At 49.9% G+C, this 23,791-nt stretch overlaps 1 protein-coding gene across 22 annotated transcripts in view; it reads right to left on the bottom strand.

The window, feature by feature from the left end:
• The window catches only part of MICAL2 (microtubule associated monooxygenase, calponin and LIM domain containing 2), a 222,379-nt gene extending 202,869 nt beyond the window's left edge, over positions 1-19,510 (bottom strand). For 5 of the 22 annotated variants that reach the window (XM_033404496.2, XM_033404492.2, XM_049713785.1 and 2 more), the window contains exon 1: positions 19,310-19,508. The gene's annotated coding sequence lies outside the window, so the exon portion shown is untranslated. Of the gene's footprint in view, positions 1-13,148; positions 13,315-19,309 lie in introns of those variants that run through there. The other 17 variants (XM_049713783.1, XM_033404495.2, XM_049713786.1 and 14 more) reach the window with 7 other exon arrangements.
• Between the last annotated feature and the right edge of the window lie 4,281 nt (positions 19,511-23,791).

A 23,791-nucleotide genomic window follows, 5' to 3' on the forward strand; every position in this document is an offset into this window, starting at 1 on the left:
AGCGCCCTTAGAAACGGCAGACATTTCCCACAGTCTTGGGAGGTGGGGGGCTTCAGGTCAGAATATTCGGCTGCAAGGGAAATGGGAAACTGGGAATCCATTCCAGTCGGCAAACCTTCCAGGACAAGGCACAAGTCTCCAGGGATTGCAAAAACACTGATCGAGACCTATTGCCCAGTCTCAAGCACTCACTGTCAGGTGAGGGGAAAGCTACATTTGCACCATAAGGCAAAATAAAAATGTGTTACTGGAAGGAGAGTGTGGAGAGGATAGGACATTTTATTCTGGCCTCAGAGGTCAGGGAGGCTTTTGTAATAATATTATAACATTATAATTATTAGCGTAATATTAAGTCTTTGTGAGTGCTTGCTATGTACGGCAGTTCTAAGCATTTGCATGGCCCATCTCATTTAATTCTCATAAAAAGCCTGTGAATGGGTTCACAGATGACAAAACTGAGGCACAGAGAAATTCACTCCTCTCTTGGCCTCACAGAGCTGGTAAATGGCGGAACTGGAATTTGAAGCCGTCAGACTCTGCTCCTCCAGCACACGAGGGGCGTGGTCAGCCAAGACAGATCTCAGACTCTCTAGGTAGCTGAAAGGCTCTGATAAGGCCTGCAGGGATGAGTCACTGAGGGAGGACGCTGACTCACTCATGGCCTCGCCTGCTCCTGGGCAACTCTGACTGCTGGGCCAGGGTTTCCACTCTGACACTGCCCCTGGTCTGTCCTGGAAGTTGGCCACACCTCTGCACTCCCCAAGGCTCCATATGGGCACCAAATACCAAGGGAGGCCGATGTAAGAACCTATATGTCAATGTACATTTATGTAACAGGTCACTTATGAAGTAACTTCTTATTGTAAAAGGTAGTCAATATCAGAGGGAAAAGAACTCGCAACTTCCGGCTCCGCCACTTACTCTGCTGTGTGACTTCAGGCAAATCTTAGCCTCTCTGAGCCTCAGCTTCTTCATCAGTAAGATGTGGTTAAGTGTTTATCTCAGGCAGTTGTTGCAAAGATGAAATGAGATAATATGTCTAGTGCAGCACCTGGCACACCATAAATTTAATACGTTACGGTTGAATCAGATGACTTTACAAAGGGTTTCCACTGGAAAATTATTTGCTTCACAATAATATTTGGTGGTAATAGTAGTCCTTTTAATTAGTATTCATCTGCCTCTAAGCTAAATCCATTACATGCGTTACCTCATTTAATCCTTAAAAGCATCATTTTCTTCATCTGATGTAGCTTTAGGACAACAGAAAGAATATGTCCAACACATTAATTTTACTCATACATACACATATAGGGAGAGAGAAACAAGACTGTCAAACAAGCTGATATACTATAATATACAAACTTACTATACGCCCAGTACTGCTCTAAGCATTCTACATTCAATAACCTATTTCGCCCTCTTTAAAATGTGCCTATAAGGTAAGTACTGTTTTGCCCTCATTTTACAGATATGGAGCTTGAGGCACAGAGAGGTTAAGTAACTTGCCCAAGGTCACTCAGCCAGGATTCAAACCCAGAATAATGAAAGAATACTAAAGTAATGAAAGAAAAGTCACAGCAAGGATGTTTAAGCCCCACATTCTAAGAACTTCGGGGCTTTCTTGTCGCTCCCCTCCCCACCTAAGCTCTGCCATCATCCCCCTTCTGCCAGTTCCACTCTCACCCTCACCCCTGTCCCATTGTTCTTGCTCCCTAGCTCTGCCCCACTGCTCCCAGGTAGGCAATGTCAAACTAATGGACTTTGTTAGGCCCTGGTCCTCGCCTCCTGGTATCTCAGCTTCTCTGCCTCAGCCCCCTATATCCCATCCTCCACAAAGCCACTAGGGACATCTTCCCATATGTGGCACTCCTCTGCTCAAGAACACTCTACGGGTCCCTGCTGCCGAGAGCTGAAGACCCCAATGGGTTGAAGAAGATCAATGAAGGACTCAAGACCCCCACAGGATCTGTCTGGCCTGGCATCTTTCCCTCTGGCCCCAGACTTCTCACTTGCTGGTTTATAAGTCCCAGCACAGGGCGAGTCCGTGAGGCCTTTCCTGACCACCCTATTTAAACTTACAGCCCTCCCCGCAACTGCTTCCTTCCACATGCACCCAGCACACTCTAGCTTCCTCCCTGCTCTAGTGTTCTGCAGCCCGCTCTCATCACCTGGCCTCACACATTAACTTAAGTCTTTATTGTCTCTCTCTCCCTCCTAGAAGTTCCACGTGGCAAGGGATTTTACCCTATTTTTTTCCTGCTGTAACTGCAGCACCTAGAACAGTTTCTGGCACAGAGTAAGAACTCATAAGTACCTGCTGAATGAACGAATGAATGAATGAATGAATACACATTTAAAATGTCTAAGAAGCAAGTGTCCAAACAGAATAATGGTGGGGGTGTGGCTAGCATGCTTCTGGGCCTCCTCTCTGCTCCTGAGAACATTTCTGGAGGACAGGCCTAGATTAAAATGTCTAGAGGTCAAAGCCTTCCTAGGATTTACAAGAGTTCCCTATAAGACCCTGGGTCCTCATCCTCCCATCCCTGTTCTGAACGTTCACACACACATACACATGCACAAGCACACACACACACACACACACACACACACACACACACACACAATCTATCATATTGAAGGCAGTCTGCATCTCTCCTAAACTCCTCTGCCCAGCCTCATTTCCCTCTGAGACCCACCTTCAAACCAGGCCATTTCCCACTTCTCCTGGACTGAACACCACCTAGAGGTGCTCTCATCTTCCTCCCACTTATCCATCTGCACTTCACCTACTCTTCAAGATACAGATCAAATGTAGCCACCTCCGCCTCCACCTCCTCCAGGAAGCCTTCCAGGCCCTCTCCAGCCTCTAGAAAACACTCCCCACGCCCACTTCTCTTTCCACCAGTCACATGGAGATTAGTCATGAACTACTTTGTGACTTGCCTTCTATGAATGAGCTGAACTGTTACCAAAATCTCCTGTTACTTAATTTTTTTTTAACACGTGTATCTTGTCTTTTCAAGAATACTGTGAATGTTTTGGGAGGAGAGGCTGGGCGTTAACCATATTGTCATCCGCATGGCACAGGGCCTGGGGCACACAGTAGGTGCTAAATGTATGTTTCTTAATTAACTGCCCAACATAAGCAAGTCACCTTCCCAATCAGGTCACTTCCTCAATTTTAGGTACCTGGACTGGTTTCTCCCAGTGCCCTGAATATTTTTTTCAGGGCCTGCTCTGACCTTGGTTGCCTGCAAACCCAGTCATGGGCTTGTGTTTTCAAAGGGTGTCAGACCCGTTCTAATCATGCCCCCCTGTGCTGAGCAGATGAGGACGACTAGGAAAGAAATGATATGTAAAGTCCCACAGGTCTGGAAAAGGAAAGGACATAGTTGTTCCAGGCAAACCCAGACATTCAGAGTGTTTCCATTTCCTCAAATATGGGAGTTCAACAGAGGAGAAAACACAAAAACAAAAAAAAAAATGGTGAAAAAAACAAAAATAAATAAAAAAAAAAAAACCCACGGTGTTAAGTTTTAGGTGATTTACCACAGAAAACCAATACTTGAGGCCCAGGTACGCCTGCTGAGCACCAGCTCTAAGTAAACTGAGATTAGAACAAAAGGCAGCAAAATCTCAAGTTACTTCTGAGCTTGGAGAGATGAGAGTCAGGGAGGAGGGAGGTGGCCCTGTGTGCTGCAGACCCTCTATGCGCTGGGCCCATGCCAGCTCCAGGGGAGGGTCTCCCGGCATCCTCACTGTGAGGTAAGTGGTCTGTGACCAGCCCATTCACACCTGAGGAACTGGGCCCACATGGCAGCAGAAGGCAGAGAGCCGACTTGACCAAGTGAGTCATCCTCTTTCCACAACTCGCCAATCAGGACTCCCACATTATCTATGCTTTTGAAAATTTTGAATAGCAAACATATCTCTGGGTTGAGAAATCAAAAAGCACAGATGTATCCAGGAAATGTGCCCCTCCTCCTCCTGTCCCATCGACCCGTTCTGTCCCCGCTCCAAAACAGGTAACCACAGTTATTAGTCGCTCACGTGTGTTTTGAAGGTGTTGATGTACATACATGCAAATAGAAATATGTCTTCTTTCCATTACGGACAGCAGACTATACACGTTTCTCTGTGCCCAGCTTTTATCTTTTAAAGGAATGGACTTGGACTAGGACAGGGAGACAGATTATCTCTACAAAAAAAGAAAAAAGAAAGGTGGGTCTGTGTGAAAGGCCCATGAAACAAAGAGACAGAAATATTCTGGAGAACATGCATGTGGGGAGACTGAGGTGTGATGGTCCAGTCACCGTGGGTACCACTGGTCTGTGGCTGACCCGGATCCCAGGTCAGCCGGAGGAGAGCCCTGAAGGTCGGGGGGCAGGCAGGGGATCAAACACCCTGGTGGCACTAAAGCCCCACCGGCTAAAAGCTCTGACCAGCCTCGCCGAGCACTTCATCTTCCAGAAGAGAGAGGAAGCGTCTATAAGAAGGGGATTAAGCTAATTCCCACAGCAATGACCGAATGGGTAGTGACTAGGGGGACACAGGAAGGAACTGCGGAGGAAAAGCAATCATTTCCTCTGGAACTTGGGAGGGACCAAGAAGGGGAAGTTGGTGCCTGAGACTAAGGAAACAGACTTCAAATTGCTAAAAGAATAGAAGGGCTCTAGGACCCAAGATTGAGGAAGTAAATGATTCAGACACTCTGAAATGCTGTTCGAACTGTGCAGTTGAAGATGGAGGTGGGGCGGCAGGGGGACAGAGGGAGAAAGGAGGAAGAGGAGGCAAGATGGGGCCTTTTAGGCAGCAGGCAGCTCACCATTATGGTTCAGAGCTGGACTTGGGGGCAAACTGACTAGACGCTAATTCCGCCCCTCCCCTTCCTAGCTGTGAAATCTGGAGCAAGTCAGTTAACCTCTCTGCACTTTAATTTCCTCATTGGTAAGTGGGGATAATGAGAGTATCTACCTCATGGGGCTGGAACGAGAATGAAGTGAGTTAGTGTTTACAGAGCGCTCACATGGTGCCGGGCTCACCACAGCTGCCATGTGAGTGTTAGAGAATAGAGCCACGTGGTTGTACAGGAAACCCTGACAAGGTCAGTTGTTGAAAAGAGCAGGTCCCATCACTGGGAGAAGGATGCATAACCAAAGAAGCCCCTGAGACAGTGAGGCAGGGCCTCCCTCAGAGCATCAACCAGAGGAGGCCAGCCCAGGATGAGCTGCGGCTGCACAACATGCCTAGACGGCAGGAAGGGGTGGGGGTCGTCTTGAGCCAAGAGGTCCAGAGGCATAAAGGGACCCTGGGAAACTGGACCCCGGCTCCCACTCTGGACACACGATGGCCTCCGTCAAAGAGAGCTATCCTTAGACTGACACATAAAGATCCAACACTGAGATGAGAAAGGGGGCTGGGAAGCGGGGGGTGGGGGAAGCTTGGATTTTAGAAAAGGATATTTAGATAGTTTCAATAACATCAAGCCCCCTGGCCGGCCCAGAACACTGGGAACTCTGGCAGATGAGACCGCTGAACTGCATCTGTGTGGGGCAGCCTGGGGACACCTGAGAGCAGTCCCGGAGCCCGGTGGGAACTGAGAACACATGAGGTCAAGGAGCGTTCATGCCTTTCTGTGATAGGATGCTTAATGGTTGATGGAGAATTACAATAGATTTGGCATAACTAGACTCAAGAAGGCATCTGGTCAGAGGTCAGAAGAGCAAAAAGGCAGAGACTTAAGCAGGAGCAGCTTGGACTACCTTCCCCAAGCAAGCCGATGAAAGGTGACGTTCCGAGGGGAGGACTCTGGCAGAGGGCTCTCTCCTGATAACCATTTTATCAGTGACTTGGGAGATGCTAGGGAAGGCACACTAATTAAACAGGATCCTGAAAGAGCGCAAGGTAACAGAGGGCTGCACAGAATTTAACCCATTGAAATTTAACAGAAATGCTTGTTCTGAATCAGATGGGAAGAAAATAGGAGGCTCTGCACTTAAATTCTAAAGCCACACACATTGAGGACAGGGGAGAAGCAGCTTAGCAACACGTCATGTTAAAAAGATCTGGTCAGGGGAATTCCCTGGCGGTCCAGTGGTTAGGACCCTGCGCTTCCATTGCAGGGGGTATGGGTTCAATCCTGGATTGTGTAACTAAGATCCCGCAAGCCGTGTGGCACGGCCAAAAAAAAAAAGATCTGGTCAGGAGTAATGTCAGTGAGTCAATAACGTGAAGTAGCTGCCAGAAAAGCTAATGCAATCTTGGGCTGCATTAAAAGGAGTAGAATGGCCTGAACTAGGGAGGTGATAACTGCCTTCCTCTGCTGTGGTCACACCACACCATGAATATGGTAGATGGGTCTGGGCACTAGCCTCGATATATTAGAAGGATATGGACAAAATGGAGTTTGTTCAAAGGAGAACCACAGGAAAACACCTGGACCCACATCATGGGTTGTAAAGCTGGAAGACTCAAGAGAGGACAAGAGGGCTGTCTCTAAGTATCACATTGCACTAGTTAGGAGATGTGCATTTTTTTTTCAGTTATAAAATGTCTGAAAGCAGAATTATCTTATAATCCCCTAACATCTAACAATCTCTCTAGGCCAGAATGCAGCTGGGGCATAGCTGTCATCGCCCCATTGTCACTGTCATGTGGAAATTTGACTATTATTCCTGGTGACACATCTGGACAACTGCAACCCTCAACATTTCAAGAGCCAGAACATTTAAGGACCATTTGAGGAAGAAATGTGAGTCCTGGAAAAAAGAATTACAAAGACAACAGAGATTAAGAAATACATCACCACTTTACCAGAATATAATATGTCAAAAAAAAAAAAAAAAGAACCCGAACATATTGATAACTCTGAGTCAAAAAGTGATTTGAAAGATTTGGATTCTGAAAGTGAATACGTTTTAGAAATGCTGTTAATAATTTATTTTCCTTTTGATGTACATGCAGGAACGATATGGAAGAAAAACTTATGTCTAAAGTCTCAGAGAATTCTTTCAGTAAATATAAACATTTTTTTTAATATAAACATTTTAAGTGATAACACAGTATTGTTCCACAGTTTAACTGGAAGCAGTTTTTCTTTCTTGAAGGTTCATAAAATAATGGTATATCTTACAATCTATGGTATCAGAGATTTGATTTTAAAAAAACAGTATCTGAAGAGCTGTCACATGGAGGAAAGACTAGACTTTCCTTCTCTATGGCTTCAAGGAGGAAGAACTAGGACCAAATGCCAGAAGCTATAGGGAGCCGGCAGGGAAGTGACAGGAGGAGCCATCCAAAGATGGAATGGGTCACCTCGGATGTGAAGCCCAGGCTGGAACACAGTGGAGAAATCAAGCACCAATGTGGCAGCCCTGTGATCCCAAGGTCTGACTGAGAAAACCTCACCACGAAGAGAAAGGTGGCCCATCTTTCTTCGTTACCCACCTATGTGCTCAGACTGAGTTATTCTCTCAAAAAGTCACCACTTAAGGATAAGAGCCATTTAGGGAACAGTACTGAATGGGAGACATGAGGCAAAGAGGAATGCCGCCCACACCTGTGCTCTCAGACTCCTGTGGGCCAGCCGGGGACCACCTACATGCCTGCTATGTGCCAGGTACGTGACAGGTGTGCTACACACACTGCCCCAGTTAATCCTCACAGCCCCTTGTGAGGCAAGCGCTATCACCCCCATCTTACAGAAGAGAAACCTGATGCTCAGAGAAATTCAGTGGCTTGCCCAAGGTGTTACTGCCACTCAAAGCCATGGTCGGTCTGTGACAACCTGCTTCAAATAAAGGGTCGTCCAGAAGTCTTGATTGGCAAAATGAATGAATTGAGCGCTCAAATGAGCAATCAATGAATGGACCAACGTGGTCTCACATTGGTAGCACAGATGCTAGAAGAAAGAAAGAGGAAAGCCGTTTTAGTGTCCCACCCCCTATCAATAGCTCCCACGGGCACGAAGCTCATGCCATTTGCTCCCTGCAGAAGCAATTTATTCCACCACATAAAGCAAGGGTGTTTCTGAGACGTCTATGGCAGAGAACAGGTGCCAGCTGCCCTGCTCAAATGTCAAAGCACACCAGGCTGCCATGCCTTCCACCTGCCAGGTTAACACTGTAGGCAGAAGCTGAGCTCAGCTTTTGTCCGTGCCAGGGCCAGGATGTCCAGAGGGCTGGGGAAAGGCTGGGGAGTCAGCCAACTGCCCCCACAATGTGTTCCAGCCGCCTGGAGACATCCAGTCCAGCGCCAGGCCACCCAGGCTTCCTGCTTCACTGGGGAGGTCAAAGTGGGCACCAGATACCAAGGGCAGCACCCACCTGAAGGGGATATTCAGGTGCTTATGAGATCACAGAAGGGGGAGAATCGGTCATTTCCGATGATGGCCCACAACGCCTGTGAGCAGGTGACGCCTGCAGAAACGATTCTAACGAAGGAGGAGGGGCTCACCGAGGTCCCTGCCCAGCCCAGCTTTGCTGCCTCAGCCATGTGTAGGCAGGTAACGCCTGCTCCTGATCTACGGGTACCCACCGCCAGGGGCTCAGCACCCACAACCCCCAAATCCATCCCCCTCAGGCCGACCTCGAGGGAGGGAAATGACCTCCTGTAGTGAGGTGGTGAAAAGCAGGGGCAGTTACCATTTTTCTGCAGAAGACAGAGCTGCCAAAGCGCAGGACAGGCACACTTGGTGGCACAGAAAGTGACAGATGTCCCATATTCTAAGACCCTACATGAGGGGTTCCAAATGGGCTGCCCTCCTGATCAACTGAAAGATAGGGGCTGCCCAAGCTGACCCCCTTCACAGGGAAGGTGGTGGGGCAAAAGCACAGACAAGGCCTTATTTGGGCCCAGTCTTAAGTGCCCCCACCTCCCTGTTCCCCACCCCCCGGGGCACTCCTTGGTCCAGACTGACAGCTACAGTCTGGTCAGTTTAACCGTCCAACGCACAGAGGGCAGTGCAGGCCTCCTAACAGATCCCCCACCCGCGACTCCCACACAAGCTTATCCTGCACAGTCTGATCCGCCTGAAGGAACGCTCTGACCATCCCTCTCCAATGGCTGTCACTACCTGCAGGATTAGGGCCACACCCACCCCTTCCCCAGCACTCAGGGCTAGCCTGATTCCAGCCTCGGCTTCCAAAGTTCCCCCAGGCAGCCCCCAGGTTTCCACCACGTGACACCCTGAACATACCCTCATGTTTCTACATCTCTTTGTGCTCTACCTCTCCCCATCTCTGCCTATGGAAATCCTATCTTCCAAGGCCCATCTCAGGGACCAAGTGCCACCTCCTCCAGGAAGTCTCCTCTGACTCCCCCACGCTGTGCGACTGTCTAAAGCACATTCCAAACTCTTATCTTGATGTGTGGGCATGAATGAACTTATCTAAGGTACCTCTCTCCATGAGTTAGATGAAGGCTCTGCTCCTGTCATTCAGCACAGCACCCCCGGCACGACAGCTGTGCACCGTGAGCTAAGGAGCCTAGGTCACAGTGCTCCGTGCCGGCCCTGACAGCACCCTATTTACAGTCCTTTCTGATTCCCTCCTCAACCTACTTCCAGCTGACTCATCCCCCATTCTATCAAGGTTTAGCTCTCAGAGGACAGCTAATTGGAGATAAACTAATCAACATGGTATCCTTCCCAATTAAATTCTATATTTTTAACAAAGGCCCTCTGGAGACAAGGGCTGAAGACAAAGGTGGGAATTATAGGCCCCAGAGCTCTGGGGGAGGTATTTTTGATAAGGAAAGATCTTGCACCAAACCATTGTGCAAGCCAGTGTTACCAGGGTATACATCCTAAATCCAAAGCATGGGAGAGCTGCTAGAAAGCGGGGTGTCGCCTGGTGATACAAAAGGAAAGGCCACCGGCAAGTAAGGCTGCCCGAGGCTGGTCACAGGCTCACAGCCTGCCAGAAATGGAGGATGGAGAACAGACTTGACTCTGACCTGGTTAGGTGCCCCTGAGCCAGGAACCACACCTCTTGGCCTCCGCTCAGTATCAAGAAGCCTCTGAGCCTCAGTTTCCCCATAGGTAAAAAACAAGGAGGCAGGAGTGAGAATTAGATGATCCCAGAGGGCCCTTCCAATCTGACATCCCAAGGCTCGGCCTCCGCCTCTTCCTCCCTCCTGGGAGGTATCATTTGAAACTACCCTACTTCCACTCCCTCCTTACCTTGAGCCCCACCTGAGTCCAAAGGGAAAACTAAGCCTAAAGATCTCCCAGCCAATCAGCAGGCAGCATGCAGGGGGCAGGCCTCTCCCAGCACAGGGGAAAGGAAGGGGCAGATGTTGGTTTCTGTGGACACAGAAATGCTACTCTCACTTACCCAATTTGTCCCAGCCCGGAAAAAGACAGTTGGCTGATTGCCTTTGCTTCCCTGACCTACCTTTTTAAGAGATTACAACTGCCTGCCAAATTTAAGTGCTGCCCTAAAATCAGGACATATAAGGTGTCTCAGCGTGGATCTGAAGAGTTTCAAAATGGGTAGAGAGTAAGCGTGATGAAGAATGAAACTTGGAGGCAATCTAGGCCAGGGTGTGCAGCCCTGTCAATTAAAGACCTTTAAAAATAGCCTCTCTTCTCTCATGCTGAAGATAAAGATGAAGTTTCAGCAATAAACAGACATCTGCTGGAGCTTCTGAAGAGATTACAGCATAAACACCCCAGAGAGCAGTCATAAACAGCCCAGAGCTCTCTCCAGGTACCCACAGCATCCTGTTCACCAACGGCAGGGGAGGGCTTAGGGGATGGAGGGACAGAGAAGGAGGTGGTATTCAGAGGCTGGGGAGGATGCCCCAGGAAGAGGTGGTGCAGGAGAGCCCAACTTGGCAGAAAATGGAGAACTGGCTGCCTTCTGCAGGGAAATAAAAGCTCAGGGATCTACCAAGAAAATTTCCAGAGGATTCCATGCCAGTGTCATTCATTCTGAAAATGGGTCACTCCTTAAAATTAGGGAAAAAACTGACATTTTTGAGTGCCTACCTAAGCAGGGCACTTCACAAATATTCTAATTTTACCTCTACATCAGTTCCCCAAGATCGGTGTGATTAGCACCTTTTTAAAGACAAAAATACTAGGGTTCATTGACGCCCAAGGCCACATGCCTAGGATTCAAACCCAGGTTCTGTCTTAGCACATTTGTTGGTCTTTGCCTATATCACCTGCACCTAGAACATGCCCCTGAGGTTTATTCTCAGTGCCCAGACTCTCTACACCCACAAATCTAACACAAGGAGAGTCCTAAAGGGGAGAGGCAGCAAAGCAGAGTAGAGGGGCAGGAGTTAAGCCCTGTGTGCCTAATTCAGATAACTGCTGAGTCTCGGCAGCCCTGTGGGTCCTATCGCTTCACATCCTAGTGGCTTCCCAGCAGGCCTGAAGATGAACAAAGGGGGAAACAGGCACAAACATATGCCTAGACTCTGTCCGGAAGGAGCCACAGGAGACTGGGGACAGCAGATGCCACTGAAGAAGAGAACTGAGGACCGGAGGACGGGAAGAAGAGAGACTTGCTTTTCACTGAATTCTCTCTGGACTGAGTGAATATGTTCCCCTGCACCCATGTATATATGAGGGGTGAAGAGCATCATCTGTGTGTGTTGGGGGGAGTGAGTGCCACGCATCCACACGTGTGTGGGTGGGGGGCGGTGAGTACCAGCATCTGCGCATGTGTGTGTATGAGGGTGAGTACCCTCATCCATGCACGTGGTGTGAGGAGGGGTTAAGTCCCTTTTAAGAGAGTCCAAGATGTTAGGTACAAGGTAACAGACACATCCAATCTGGTGAAAGCGACCTGGACCAAGCAGGAAGTCCTGGGTCCCCTGGTCGCAGCAAGCCTGGAATCCAGAGGAAGCCGGGGCGTCATCCAGAGCCTCCTCCTTCCCTCACAACAGGAACGTGCTGCAACCCCAGGCAGATGGCAAGAAGCTCTCTGAGCATGAACCCCATGGCCCCCAAGGCCGAAATCAGTAGCACGAGCCCCCTAGGACATTCCCTGAGGAAAGAGATTGACTGAATCCTCTCCTTGAGGCTGTGGAGAGAGGCCTCCCCCATTGCCCTGCTTATTCCTCTATTCTGTCCCTTTCTTCGGCGATCGGATTTCTCACCCCTCCAAGCAGGGAGCTCCTGACTGCTATCACCTTTGTATCAAGCTGAGCAAAAGCCCAGCTGTCCCGACACGCGGAGCCATCAGCACCCCAACTTTATAGCAGCTGTGAACTCCACATACTCCACATGCTGCACCTTGACCCCCCACGCTGCTCCCCCGGGGTGAAGCTGTCCAACAAAGGGGTCAGCAGCTCTGCCAGGCCCCCAGCAGACCCTGGACCCGCCCTCCTCCAAGGAACAGCTCTCGTTGGTGATCAAAAAGTCCAAGTGACTTTTTCCCAGGCACTTCTTCATCCTCCCCTCCACCTCATTCTCCTGGTCCCGGCACAAGTTAAACCCTGAGATCCTGCAAATCTTCCCCAGATTCAGTCAGTACTCAGATCAGTAGCCAAGGCCAGCCATTCAGAGTCACCAGAGCCAAGAAGCAGTTTCCGCATCTTAACACATTGACACTACGGTGCAGGACAAAATGTTCTTAGACTCCCACTCCCATCTCTGGCCTGGCTGGGCTTCTGCACTGGGTGTGTCAGGAGCTCGGGCCTGCAAACATCCCAAAAACCTGCTGTTGCGGCAGCTCAGGGACCAGGGGCCACCGGCCAACTCCCTGCCATTCTGTCTTGCTGCCAGCAGAAAGGACATGGGCACTGGACATCCTCCCCTGCAAGGGAAGGGGAAAACCTGAGCCCCAAACCAGCAGGAAACAAGTCCCTGTTCTCAGGCCTGCCTTGATCTCTGTATTCCCCAGGAAGAAAGCTGACCTAGCCTTGAAAGGAATACAAGAGTGGCAAGGTCTCTGGACACCAATGGGAGAAGGCGGGTGAGGGAGATTACCCTGACCCTCAGGGGAGAGAAACACCAGTGCAAGTACGGAACACACTAAAACTCCCACCCCTAAGAACATCGGCACCATCCCCCACACACCACTCACTGCCAGCCACGCGGGAGACAGACAGGCTTTCCTGGGAGGAACTGTAGTAATATTTAGATGCATGGATGGGTACAGAGCAATTGCATTTGAGAAACGATACCATACCTGGTACTCACAAATGGCTCTTCATCTGGGACACAGGGATGGACACTTCCTCAACAGCTAACAGAGAAGGGAAGCATCGCAAAACTCAGACTCCACCGTGACCTAACCCTGCGATGAAGGTTGGTTTGTGACCAGAGGGCCCAAGTCCCCATCACCCCCACCAACTCTGAGTTCTGAGACCAGATGATCAGGGCTTGAGAAAGGAGGAGCCTTATCAGCGCAGACCAGCCATGCTTCCTACCTCTCAGGAGGTGGCAGGGAGGAAAACAGAAAACGGTGGAGGGAGGGGTCAGGGCCCCCCAAAGTGAGGTCAGTGGGGCGTTTGGCCATCAGGCACTTTCCCAAGAGGAAAAGACAGGCTGTCTGAGCCTGAAGCTTTGCCCTGCCTGCTTTTTCTTAACCCACTATGTTATTCTGTCTTCCTCTGATATCGCAAACTCTCTGAACAAAAAATCAAGAGGCTAACATTAGAATGATTTCATTCTGGGGAAACCAAAATGAAATTCTCAGGAATGAAAGGGAAGTGGTAGACTGGGAGGGAGGGTGAGGCGACACGGATTTCATAGCTTCCCATCTCCTAAGCTCCAGCTTTCTTTGCTTTCTAACTTTTAAAAAGTACAGGTATGGGAATTCCCTGGTGGTCCAGAGGTTAGGACTCTGTGTTTTCACTACGGGGGCTGGGGTTTGATCCCTGGTCAGGGAACTAAGATCCTGCAAGCTGCACCTCATGGCCAAAAAATTTAAAAAAAAATTTTTTTTAAGTACAGGTATGTTCTTTAAAATAATGTCATAAAATAAGCAAATATCAAAATCTCAATGGCTCTGTGACCTATCCACACATAAAACTGTACCAAATGCATGTATAATTTTGTCTACCCATCCAAATTGGTTGAAGGAAGCTCTCTTTTTTAAGAGGAAAAAACCCCAAAATATTTGGATTTTCCATTAGAAAAATAAAATATTTTTATTATAAAAATTTTAGAAAAATACTGAGAAATAAAAGATAAAGGAAAAAATTAACTTTATCCCTGCCATGCAGAGAGAAAGACAACATTTTCTTATACTTAATGCCTAGTGGAAAAGACTGTTTATGTTTAAGAAGAAAGAGGAGGAGGAGGAGGAAAAGAAAAAAGCCTCTTAATTTGGGGCCTGTGTGCAGAGAAAGGTCTTTTTTGGGTGGGTCAGAAGATGGCTATCAGAGTGCTTAGCACAGGGACTTCCCCAGTGGTCCAGTGGTTAAGACTGCCTTCCAATGCAGGGGGTGCAGGTTCAATCCCTGGTCTGGGAACTAAGATCCCACACACTGCGAGGTGTGGCCAAAAACAAACAAACAAAAAAGAGTGCCTAGCACCTTGGGGAGATGTGACAAGGAAGCTAGATGTGAAGCCTGTTATCCAGGGGAGCAAGCACACGTTTTCCTTCCCTCCTGAGCCTCTGGTCTCCTTTATTAGGACACACACAAAGGTGCCAATGGTGATACTATCTCTTCACCATAAATTCAGACCAGACAGTGAAAGGTCGTAAGTGTTTGTTTTCTGTCACGACCTGTCAGCTGCAGATGGATGATAACTTGAGAAAAGCCCACACCTCGCCCAAGTGCGAGGCCAGATAGAGAAGGCTCCTGAAGGTACAAGGCAGAATCTTGCACTGCCCAGAGAGAGGCGGGCGGCATTCTCTGGGCAGCAAAACCAAGTGCCTGGCTCTTAACATGGTAATCCCTGTGGCTGAATAGGTCAGGATTCAGAGCTCGGGCAGAAATGACCTCAGTCCCCGTCAGTCCCACATGTGATCTGGGGAGGCCAGCTGCTGATCAGGGCACCACGGCGGCTGTCTGGGCTCCCCACACCGCAAACCAGAGCACGCAAGGGAGCACGGCAAATAGTTCTATTATTTCAGGATGTTTACAGGCTGACGCTTGCTGAGGAAATGTCCACACGTGAGCAAGTCATATATTTTTTAAAACCTCTTATCTAAACACAGACATGGGCAGTCACAGAAACCTACCACTGGGTTAATTCATTCAAAATGCATTTCCCGAGTGGCTACGGCACCACTGGGCAGACGCCCACCATGCCTCTGCCCTGTCCCAGACGCGGCACTGGGAATCCCCAACAGAGCACAGAAGTAGACTCCAGCATCAAAGCGTTCGCCGTCCAGTGGGAGATTTAAAACGGAGGGTAACAGCTGGTTAAAAGTGGGAGTGGGGCAGAGGGGGTGGTGCTCCAGATTAAAGTAGGCTTAAAAGGACTACCAACCAAATGCAGCATACAGACTTTGCTTGGATCCTGATTTAAACAGACCAGTGATGAAGGTCACTTCTGAGACAATGAAGGAAATCCGAATATGCACAGATGCAACCAAAGAATTACTGTTAATTCTGCTACATGCAGTAACAGCCATGTGGTCATGAAAGAACATTCTTTTCAAAATAGATATATGCTGGATTATATAGGGGCAAAATGACATGATATCAGAGATTTCCTTTTAAATATTTCAGGAATAAAAAATAGAAGGGAAGAAAAAGAGAGAAAGAGAGAGATGAAGCCAGCCTGGCATGATCTTGGTTGTTGAAGCTGGATAATGAGTATTTGGGGCTCATTATACTATGCTCTCTATTTTTGTGTTTGAAAATGTTCTTTTTTTTTTTTTTAACTGTGCAGCTTGCAGAATCTTGGTTCCCCAATCAGGGATCGAACCCAGGCCCTCGCAGTGAAAGCACTGAGTCCTAACTGGACCACCAGGGAATTCCCTGAAAATGTTCATGATATTTTTAAACAGAGGACTGCAACACATCATGGTAGATATCCTAATGAAGACTGGTATAAAAGGCAAAAGGGGACCTCCCTTGTGGTGCAGTGGATAAGAACCTGCCTGCCAATGCAGGGGACACAGGTTCAATCCCTGGTCCGGAAAGATCCCACATGCCACGGAATAAGGAAGCCCATATAGCACAACTACTGAGCCTGCGCTCTAGAGCCTGCACGCCACAATTACTGAAGCCCGCGCGCCTAGAGCCCGTGCTCCGCAACAAGAGAAGCCACTGCAAGAGTAGCCCCCGCTCGCCACAACTAGAGAAAGCCCACAAGCATCAACAAATACCGAACGCAGCCAAAAAAATAAAATTAAATCTTTAAAAAAATAAAATAAAAGGCAAAGGGGATATAGAGCAAAGAGCAAGGAGAATTTGTGAGAACCAGAAAATAAACCTGCCAAGTTTACGAGTGTTTTAAATACCATTTCATAGTGGGGTAGGAAGACATGTTCACAAATAATTACAATATAAGATGCGGAATCATAAGCACAGCAGGCGGCTGCACACACCAAGCCTCTAGAGTCCAGACAGAGGATGGCCACACGGTTTTTTCCTGTTTCCCTTAGTGTTTAATTCACCACACAGACCTCACTCATGCAGAAGGAGGCCAGAGCCCTAGCTTGGTCACTCACTAGCTGTGTGATTGGGGGAAAGTTCCTGAGCCTCAGTTTCCTCATCTGTAAAATGGGAATAATCCCACCTACTTCTTCAGAGGGCTAAAGTGGGGATCAAGTGATACAAAGAATGAAAAACTCCAGCATAACGTACAGTGTTTCCTTTCTTGGCTCTTTAAGCAACAGAGACCCTCTAGCCCTGGGAGGGCCTCAAAGATTGGCAATGTTCAGCCCAAATCTTGCACCCATACCCCAGCCCTCCCACCAGGGTCAAGGCTCTCCCCCAAGAAGGCAGGACCTCCCCCCCTTGCCCTGCCCCCCTTAGTAGAGAGTGAAAGGAAGGCGCATGACTGGGAGGCACACCCAGATGGGGGTGTGGACATGGGCGGAGAGAATAGAGACACATCCCAATCACAGGCAGAGAGGGATTACTCAGTGCTTCTCTGCTCCTTACAGTTCCCAGGAATAGGCCTCCAACGACCAAGCTACAACCAGCCTTAGTCCTTAAGCTGATTTATACTAAAGTGTAACTGGTTGGTAGTAGGCTAATCACGATTTTCTTTCAGAAGAGAAGGATGAGCAGAAAGGCAGCCCTGGGCCTGAAGGAGGAAGGAAGCAGTGATTTCATTTTTTATAAACATAAGCTCGAACTATGGATTTCAATCACCTTACAATCACAATTAGTATACCTCAACACCTGCCCTTCCCGCAAAACACAAAACAAAACTAGAATTGGTCCTAAGGTAGAAGGTTATTTCAAATAACAGTCCTCCTGGGACTTCCCTGATGGTCCAGTGGCTAAAACTCTGCACTCCCAATGCAGGGGGCCCAGGTCAGGGAACTAGATCCCGCATGCAGCAACTAAAAGATCCCGCATGCCGCGACGAAGATCCTGTGTGCCGCAACTAAGACCCGGCACAGCCAGATAAATAAAATAAATATTAAACAAAAAAACATGACACATATAACAGTCTTTCTAAACCATCCCAGAAGCCAACTCTCAGGCGCAGGGCCAAGTCAATGGCAGAGGCAGACTTCCCCCTCAAATAGCACCCAAACACCAACAGTCAGTCCTTCCCCATCACAGCAAGACCAACACCACCATCACCCCTGATGGAGGACAGGGTGGGCAAGGGGTCTGTAGGTTGAACAACGTGGGCTAACCTGGGTCAGTTCAAGTGCATTGCTAAAGAAGTACCCACAGGATCTTTGGATGGAATCTTTTCAGAGGCCAGGACCCTGCAACACAGCACACCACTCTCCACAGCCATGGGGCAGCAGGAAGGGCACTGGACTGAGCTCTGGCAGAGTCTGGTTCAAATCCCGGCTCAGCCGCTTTCTATGTGACCTTGGGCACTTACCCTACCTGAGTCTGTTTCCCCATCTCTAAAATGAGGAGGGCATAACTCTGAGTTTTTTGAGAGTTACTGTGAAATTCTCAAAAAGTGCCACAGGGCAGGACCTGTCCCTCAGTAGGCACTTAATAAACCTGTCTTCACTCTGTCTGATGGCCCGTTCTTACTGCAATAAGAGCTTCCAGAACATCAGGTGGAACTACCCTGGAGAACTGAGCCCCCCTCCCCCGCCTTGGATCCACTTCCCCTGGAAAAAGGGATGGAACAGAGCTGGCCTGGGGGCCCAGGGGACCCTGGTGCCAGAGCACCCACGCAAGCAAATTGAGAGCCAACCGGCTGCTGGTTTTTTTCCCACGGGGCCTGCCCAGAAGGGGGCTGGTTAGTGGCCTCATCCTTCACAGAAACCACTGAGGACTGTAGTGAGTAGGCAAGACTAACAGCAAGAGGTCCCCACACTGCTTAAGGTCCCAGCAGGGCCCAATGCGCCTCCAGATAAAAGCTCTTTGGGCTTTAAGAACCCAGGCTTTAGAATAAAACAATATGGAAAGAGACACAAGTTTACTCTGGTTTCAACAGCCTCCCCCTCATCCAGTAAAGGCCATTCCCAGTTCTGTCGAGAGGCTGGTCTAGGATAAAGTTAACCCCACCTGCCCCGGCCTGGAAGCCAAGTCAGCGGCGCTTCTACCCAGGGCCAGTCGGCAAAGGCAAGGCGGGAGTCTGGGACGCCCCGACAGGGGTGCTCCCGGGCCTGGGGAGAGCGCAGGCTGCTGGAGGCGCGAGGCTCAGAAAGGACAGCGCCACGTCCCCTCGGGCCACCGCCACCGTCCCAGACCCAGTCCCCGCCCGCAGGCGGCCAGGCCACCGACATCTGGCCCAACTTAACTTCCTGTTGTTAAGGAGGGAGGGGAACCGGGCGGGGGTTGGTAGGCGGGCGGGGGACCGGGCGAGGGGGGCGCCCAGTGAAAAGCCGGGAAATAACGTGACCGGCGAGGAGCCCAAATCGTGGGAAGATAAGTTTAGGGATGATCTTCTGCCCCGGCGGCAGGCGGTACTGATGGCGCGTCGCGCCCACTCCATGTCGACGTTTAGGTATTCTCTAGGCTTAGAACTGAAGAATTTGGGTGTTGGGGGGCGGAGTAAGAGGTAGTTCGAGGTACTGGGTTCTAATGGATTCGGAGAGCGATAGGAGTACCCCGGCCTCCCTGGGCAGTGCCACCTGCTCGCTGGGCGCCCCGTGAGGTGGGTCTGAGGCGGGAGATGCTGCGGCGCACCTGACCCTCTCCGGCGCGGGCCAGGGCACAGAGTCCAGGCTCGGCCGCCACGGTCCCCGCCCGCCCTCCTCAGAGCCCCGCGCTCCCCTTACCCGCCCCCCGGTCTTACCGAGAGCCGCGTCGGCCGCCGAGCCTCGGGTGAGCACTTGTCTTTGCCTAGGGCCGTGTGCGCAGCGGTCTGCAACCGGAGGCCGCCTGCGAAGCTGTGAGCTACCTAGGCGGCCCCGCGCAGGCTTAGCCGGGCGAGCGCCTGCGGTTCTGCGCCGCGCCGCCAAGGGGACGGGGAGCCACCCCCATCGGCGGCGCGGCCAATGACAGATCAACCGGGGGGCGCATCCCCGCCCCCAGCCTGAGGCCCATAGCCAATGGCAGCGCGGCGCGGAGCCACCCACGCTCCTCGCCCGCCCCGCCCCTTTGGGGCCAGCTGTCACCGCAGCTGCAGCGGGCGCACGTGGGCTGCAGCCAAGCCCGAGGGTAGGGAGCAGCCCTGCGCTCCTACCCAGACCAGTGCAGGTCTGAGACCAGCAGAGGGCCGATGGGGGCGAGGCTTGGTGTTGCTGCTAGATGAAAACCCCGGTGCTGGTATCCAAATGTCAATGTAGGGAGGCAAGGGCTGGGCTTCACGCTCCTTGGCCTAGACAGCTGGAAAGCAAGCCTCAGCGTCCCCTTTTGGACTTGGGGGAGCAGCATAGCACTTCCCTTACCGGCTGTGGACCTCCCTTCTTGCTTTGCTCCTTGACCACCCTGGGGTTCAGCAAACCCCTGCTAGAGGTTAGTCCCTTCCCCTCACCTGGACTGGCCTTGCCTAGAATAAAACTAGTGGGAAGAGGGGCAGTGGTGCAGACCACCTGTTACCTTCGTCACATCACCCAAGCACCCTCTTTTCTTGGCTGTCAAATGGCTACCTTAATCTCTGCTCTGCCCACCCTCACTGGTTGCCCACAGCTCCAGAGAGCACCATTCACAGTGTGAACAGTGTGAGGGGTGTGAATCCGCTTTGTGAACTACAAATTCTGCAAACACCTTGGGCAGACTGCTCTGGTAGCAGTGATCATGAAACAGGGATCCCACAGGCAGGAGCTGTGTCTTACTCACCTCTGGGGCCCAGGGGCCTAACATGGGCTTGGCCCAATATAAATGTTCTTGCAACAGAGCTGACCCAGCAGGAGGAGAACAGGCAGGCTTGGGCAGTGAGAAAACAGTATTGTGGCTCCAGGCTGCTGGAATTTCCACAGCATCAGACCACCCTCTGGAGAAACTACATTCCCTTGCCAGGCAAGTACAAATAAAGCAGTTTGCCCCATCAAACCTGGGGCTTATTTTTTTTCCATACTCCTTACCATGTGATCCTACGTGAGGCCTTTTGGGTTTTCCCAGAGATTGTCCTTCTTGGTTGCTCTCTTAGCATCTTCAGAGTTCAATCGACTTCCTGAACATGAACTTTCAGCAAAAGCCGTCCCTATTCAGTTTGCAAGACTCAGTCAGCACTGATTCTCAGAGGGGCAGCTCTCCACTCTGATGGAACTCTGTCTGTGATGCCAGTGGACGAGGTATCCTCTATGCACACTATCTCATTTAATTCTGAGATAATGAATGGAATGGTATGGTGACAGTGGCTCTGCATGGTATGCATTTTTATGATCATTCCCTTTTGCAGATGGGAAAACTGAGCCTCAAAGAGGTAACATAGCTTATCAAGGTCACATGGTTAATAAGTTTCAGAGCCTAGATTGATTCTGGATTCCAGAATCTGCATGCCTAACCACTATGCAATGCAGCCTCTGCCATCCTGCCCATACTTCTAGAGTGCTGGACAGGCCAGGCCTATCCCTGAAGGAACTGCTCTGGGGCCTGACCTGCCCCCAGTCCGTCCAAACGTTCTGTTGAGGTCAGGCCTGGGCACTGTTGGGGACAGGAGATGAGGTCAGCATGGCCCTGCCTTATTTACAGAGTGACTGATAGAGGAAACAGCATTACCTCTGCCCCCAGCCCAAATCCTCACTGGACACAGACCTCTTGCTTCTGGCCTGGGCCTGAGACACCCATGCTAGGGATGGAGATGGCGACAGAACCATTCATTCATCTCACAGATGCTACTGTGAGCTAGATATGGTTCTTGCATTCATGCAACTTATTCGGCTGATAAATAATCAAAAGTACACAGTGCTGTGGGAGTTGTATTCTTTATCACTTACATATTTTATCATTCCCATCACCTTATCTATAGCACGTGTTCTCCAAATTAAACAAATTTAACACTACTTCAGGAACACTGTGGGCCCACCACAGTGAGATACTACTGCTCAGCATAGACATTCTATTAGCTCAAAAACTAAAATTTATCAATGTGTTCCTGGGACCTCTGCCTCCTCTCTTCCCAACCTTTTTAACTTGGGGGGCTCAGGTGAAAAAGAATCTTGGATCTGAGGGCTGAAGAGTGAATTTTCCTTGGATGTAGGGCAAGCTGGGGGCTGATGGAGGCTGATTGCAGGAAGGGGGATAAGCCTTGAGACCTCTTGAATCAGTGATCAGAGTCCCTTGCCACCACATACAAGCCACCCCTGCTGGCCATCTCCCTGGGGCGGTGGACAGGAATGGGGACAGAAGATCACAATTGTCCCTTCTCTGGACAAAGCAGTAGCCATGCGCTATCCTGCCGGACTCTGTGTCTGGGAGTTTATACAACTAAGATCTTCAAAGAAAAGACCGTCCAATGTTAGAGTGGACTTAAATATTATCTAAGCCCTTCACTGAACAGATTAAAGAAATTTAAAAATTAATGGGGAAGGGAAGGCACCACGAGAGTCACAGAGCATGGAAGTGGGTTCCAGGTCTCCGACGCCTCTGCTTCACTCTGAGCACACCAGGCAAACTCAACCTCCTTGCGCCATGGCTCAGTATTCTATATTTAATAACAATCTCTTCCCAGCCCACTCTTCTGGGATGGCGAATGTGTGCTTGTGAAGGTTGTCTGGGAGATGCAGATGGCCGCATTAGCATCAGAGGGAGGGAGAGAAGGAAGGCCCAGATTCATCCCTAAAAATATCTACATCTCAGACTGGAAGCAATGGGTCTCGGCAGCACCACGCATGCCTCCCCGGAAAGAACTCCAGCTGGTGATCTCCATCATCATTGTTTATCCACCTGATGGCATCCTGCAGGGGCTGGAGGGGTGGTGTGTCAGGCCTGGCTTCTTTTTATTTCCAGCCAAGCAGTTGGCTTGAAGAAAGGTCAGAGTTGAACTAAGTGGATTCCCAATGCAGAGATTTCCTGCAGAGAAGTCCAAGTGGGTCTCACAGCGTTGGAATGGCAGGGGAAGGAGTGACCACCTGTGCCTCCTCCTCCAAATGAAAAAGGATCTGTGCCCTCGGACCCCTTCCTCACATGCATATGTTCCAGGAAGGGGTAAAACAGTGAGTGTGGTCTCACCAGCTTTCTCCCCAAGCCGCTATCAAAGGGCTTCGGTCTTTCAGAAGGAAGAGGAAGGCCGATATCTATACAGTCTGGTGACCTCGTTAGATGATGAGAAAAGGCTAATTGGCCCCAGTCCACCTTGGGAGCTATCTTTGGAGAAGGGTTTTCTAAGGAAGTGGAAACATTTCTACCTCCCTCAAACAGGCTCAGGAGTGTGTGAGAAGCAAGGTCACTGGGGCCTTGTTCCAGCCCCTTATCATCCCGATAGGCTTCAAAATGCACTATTTTCCATGGATAAGACATATATAAAAGTTTTCAAGGTCTCTAGGAACTCATCAAGCCTACCACACATTCAGTGCGCTTTCCAGAGACAGTTTGGAGAAAAACTGGCACATGTCAATATCAATAATGCCCTCAGAGCCACTGCAGCACTTTGGGGAATATGTGTATTTGGCTGCAGTGATGGGAAGGTCAGTGCTGGAGAGATGAGGCCACAGGCAGGAGGTGATGTAGCAACCAGAGCAAATAGAGAGCGGGTGTGCGGAGGAGAGGGGAAAAGACACAGGGTCATGAAAGTAGTCTGGCCCCGGCTCCAAACAGTCTGGGGAGAGGCAGAGGTACATACACACGTACTCAAAGCCAACTGTGAAATCTGAGGGCACAATTCTGGTCTCTAGAGACTCAGAAGTCTAACCAATACCACCAAACCCACTACACCCTCATGGCAGGCTGGGCCATACCTGCTGCCCAGGCAGACTCTTGTTCATGCAAACCTAAAGCCCATTCTAGGACACACTGCTGTTATCGAATGAAGCGCCCAAAACCTCCACAGGGTAGGGGCAAGGACGGGGACACTCTTTTCTGTTCTAGCCCATGGAGGGGACTCCCTCAGGTTCAACTGTCTATCCATCCAACATATATCCACCCCACAAATATATACAATGCAGTTATTCTAAGAGGCATCATAGCCAAGTTGTTAGGAGCACAAACTCTGAAGTCAAGATGCCTGAGTTTGAATCCCAGCTCTGCCACTTATTAACTGGGTGACCTTGGGCAATACTTAACCTCTCTGTACAGCAGGTTCCTCGCCTGTAATGGGGAATAGTAATAGCAAAGAGAGATGTGTGCTTCGAACACATATACATAGTAAATAATACACATGGGTTTTGATTAAAAT

The sequence above is a fragment of the Orcinus orca genome, chromosome 8 (assembly GCF_937001465.1).
Source record: "Orcinus orca chromosome 8, mOrcOrc1.1, whole genome shotgun sequence".
NCBI classification, from domain to species: domain Eukaryota; kingdom Metazoa; phylum Chordata; class Mammalia; order Artiodactyla; family Delphinidae; genus Orcinus; species Orcinus orca.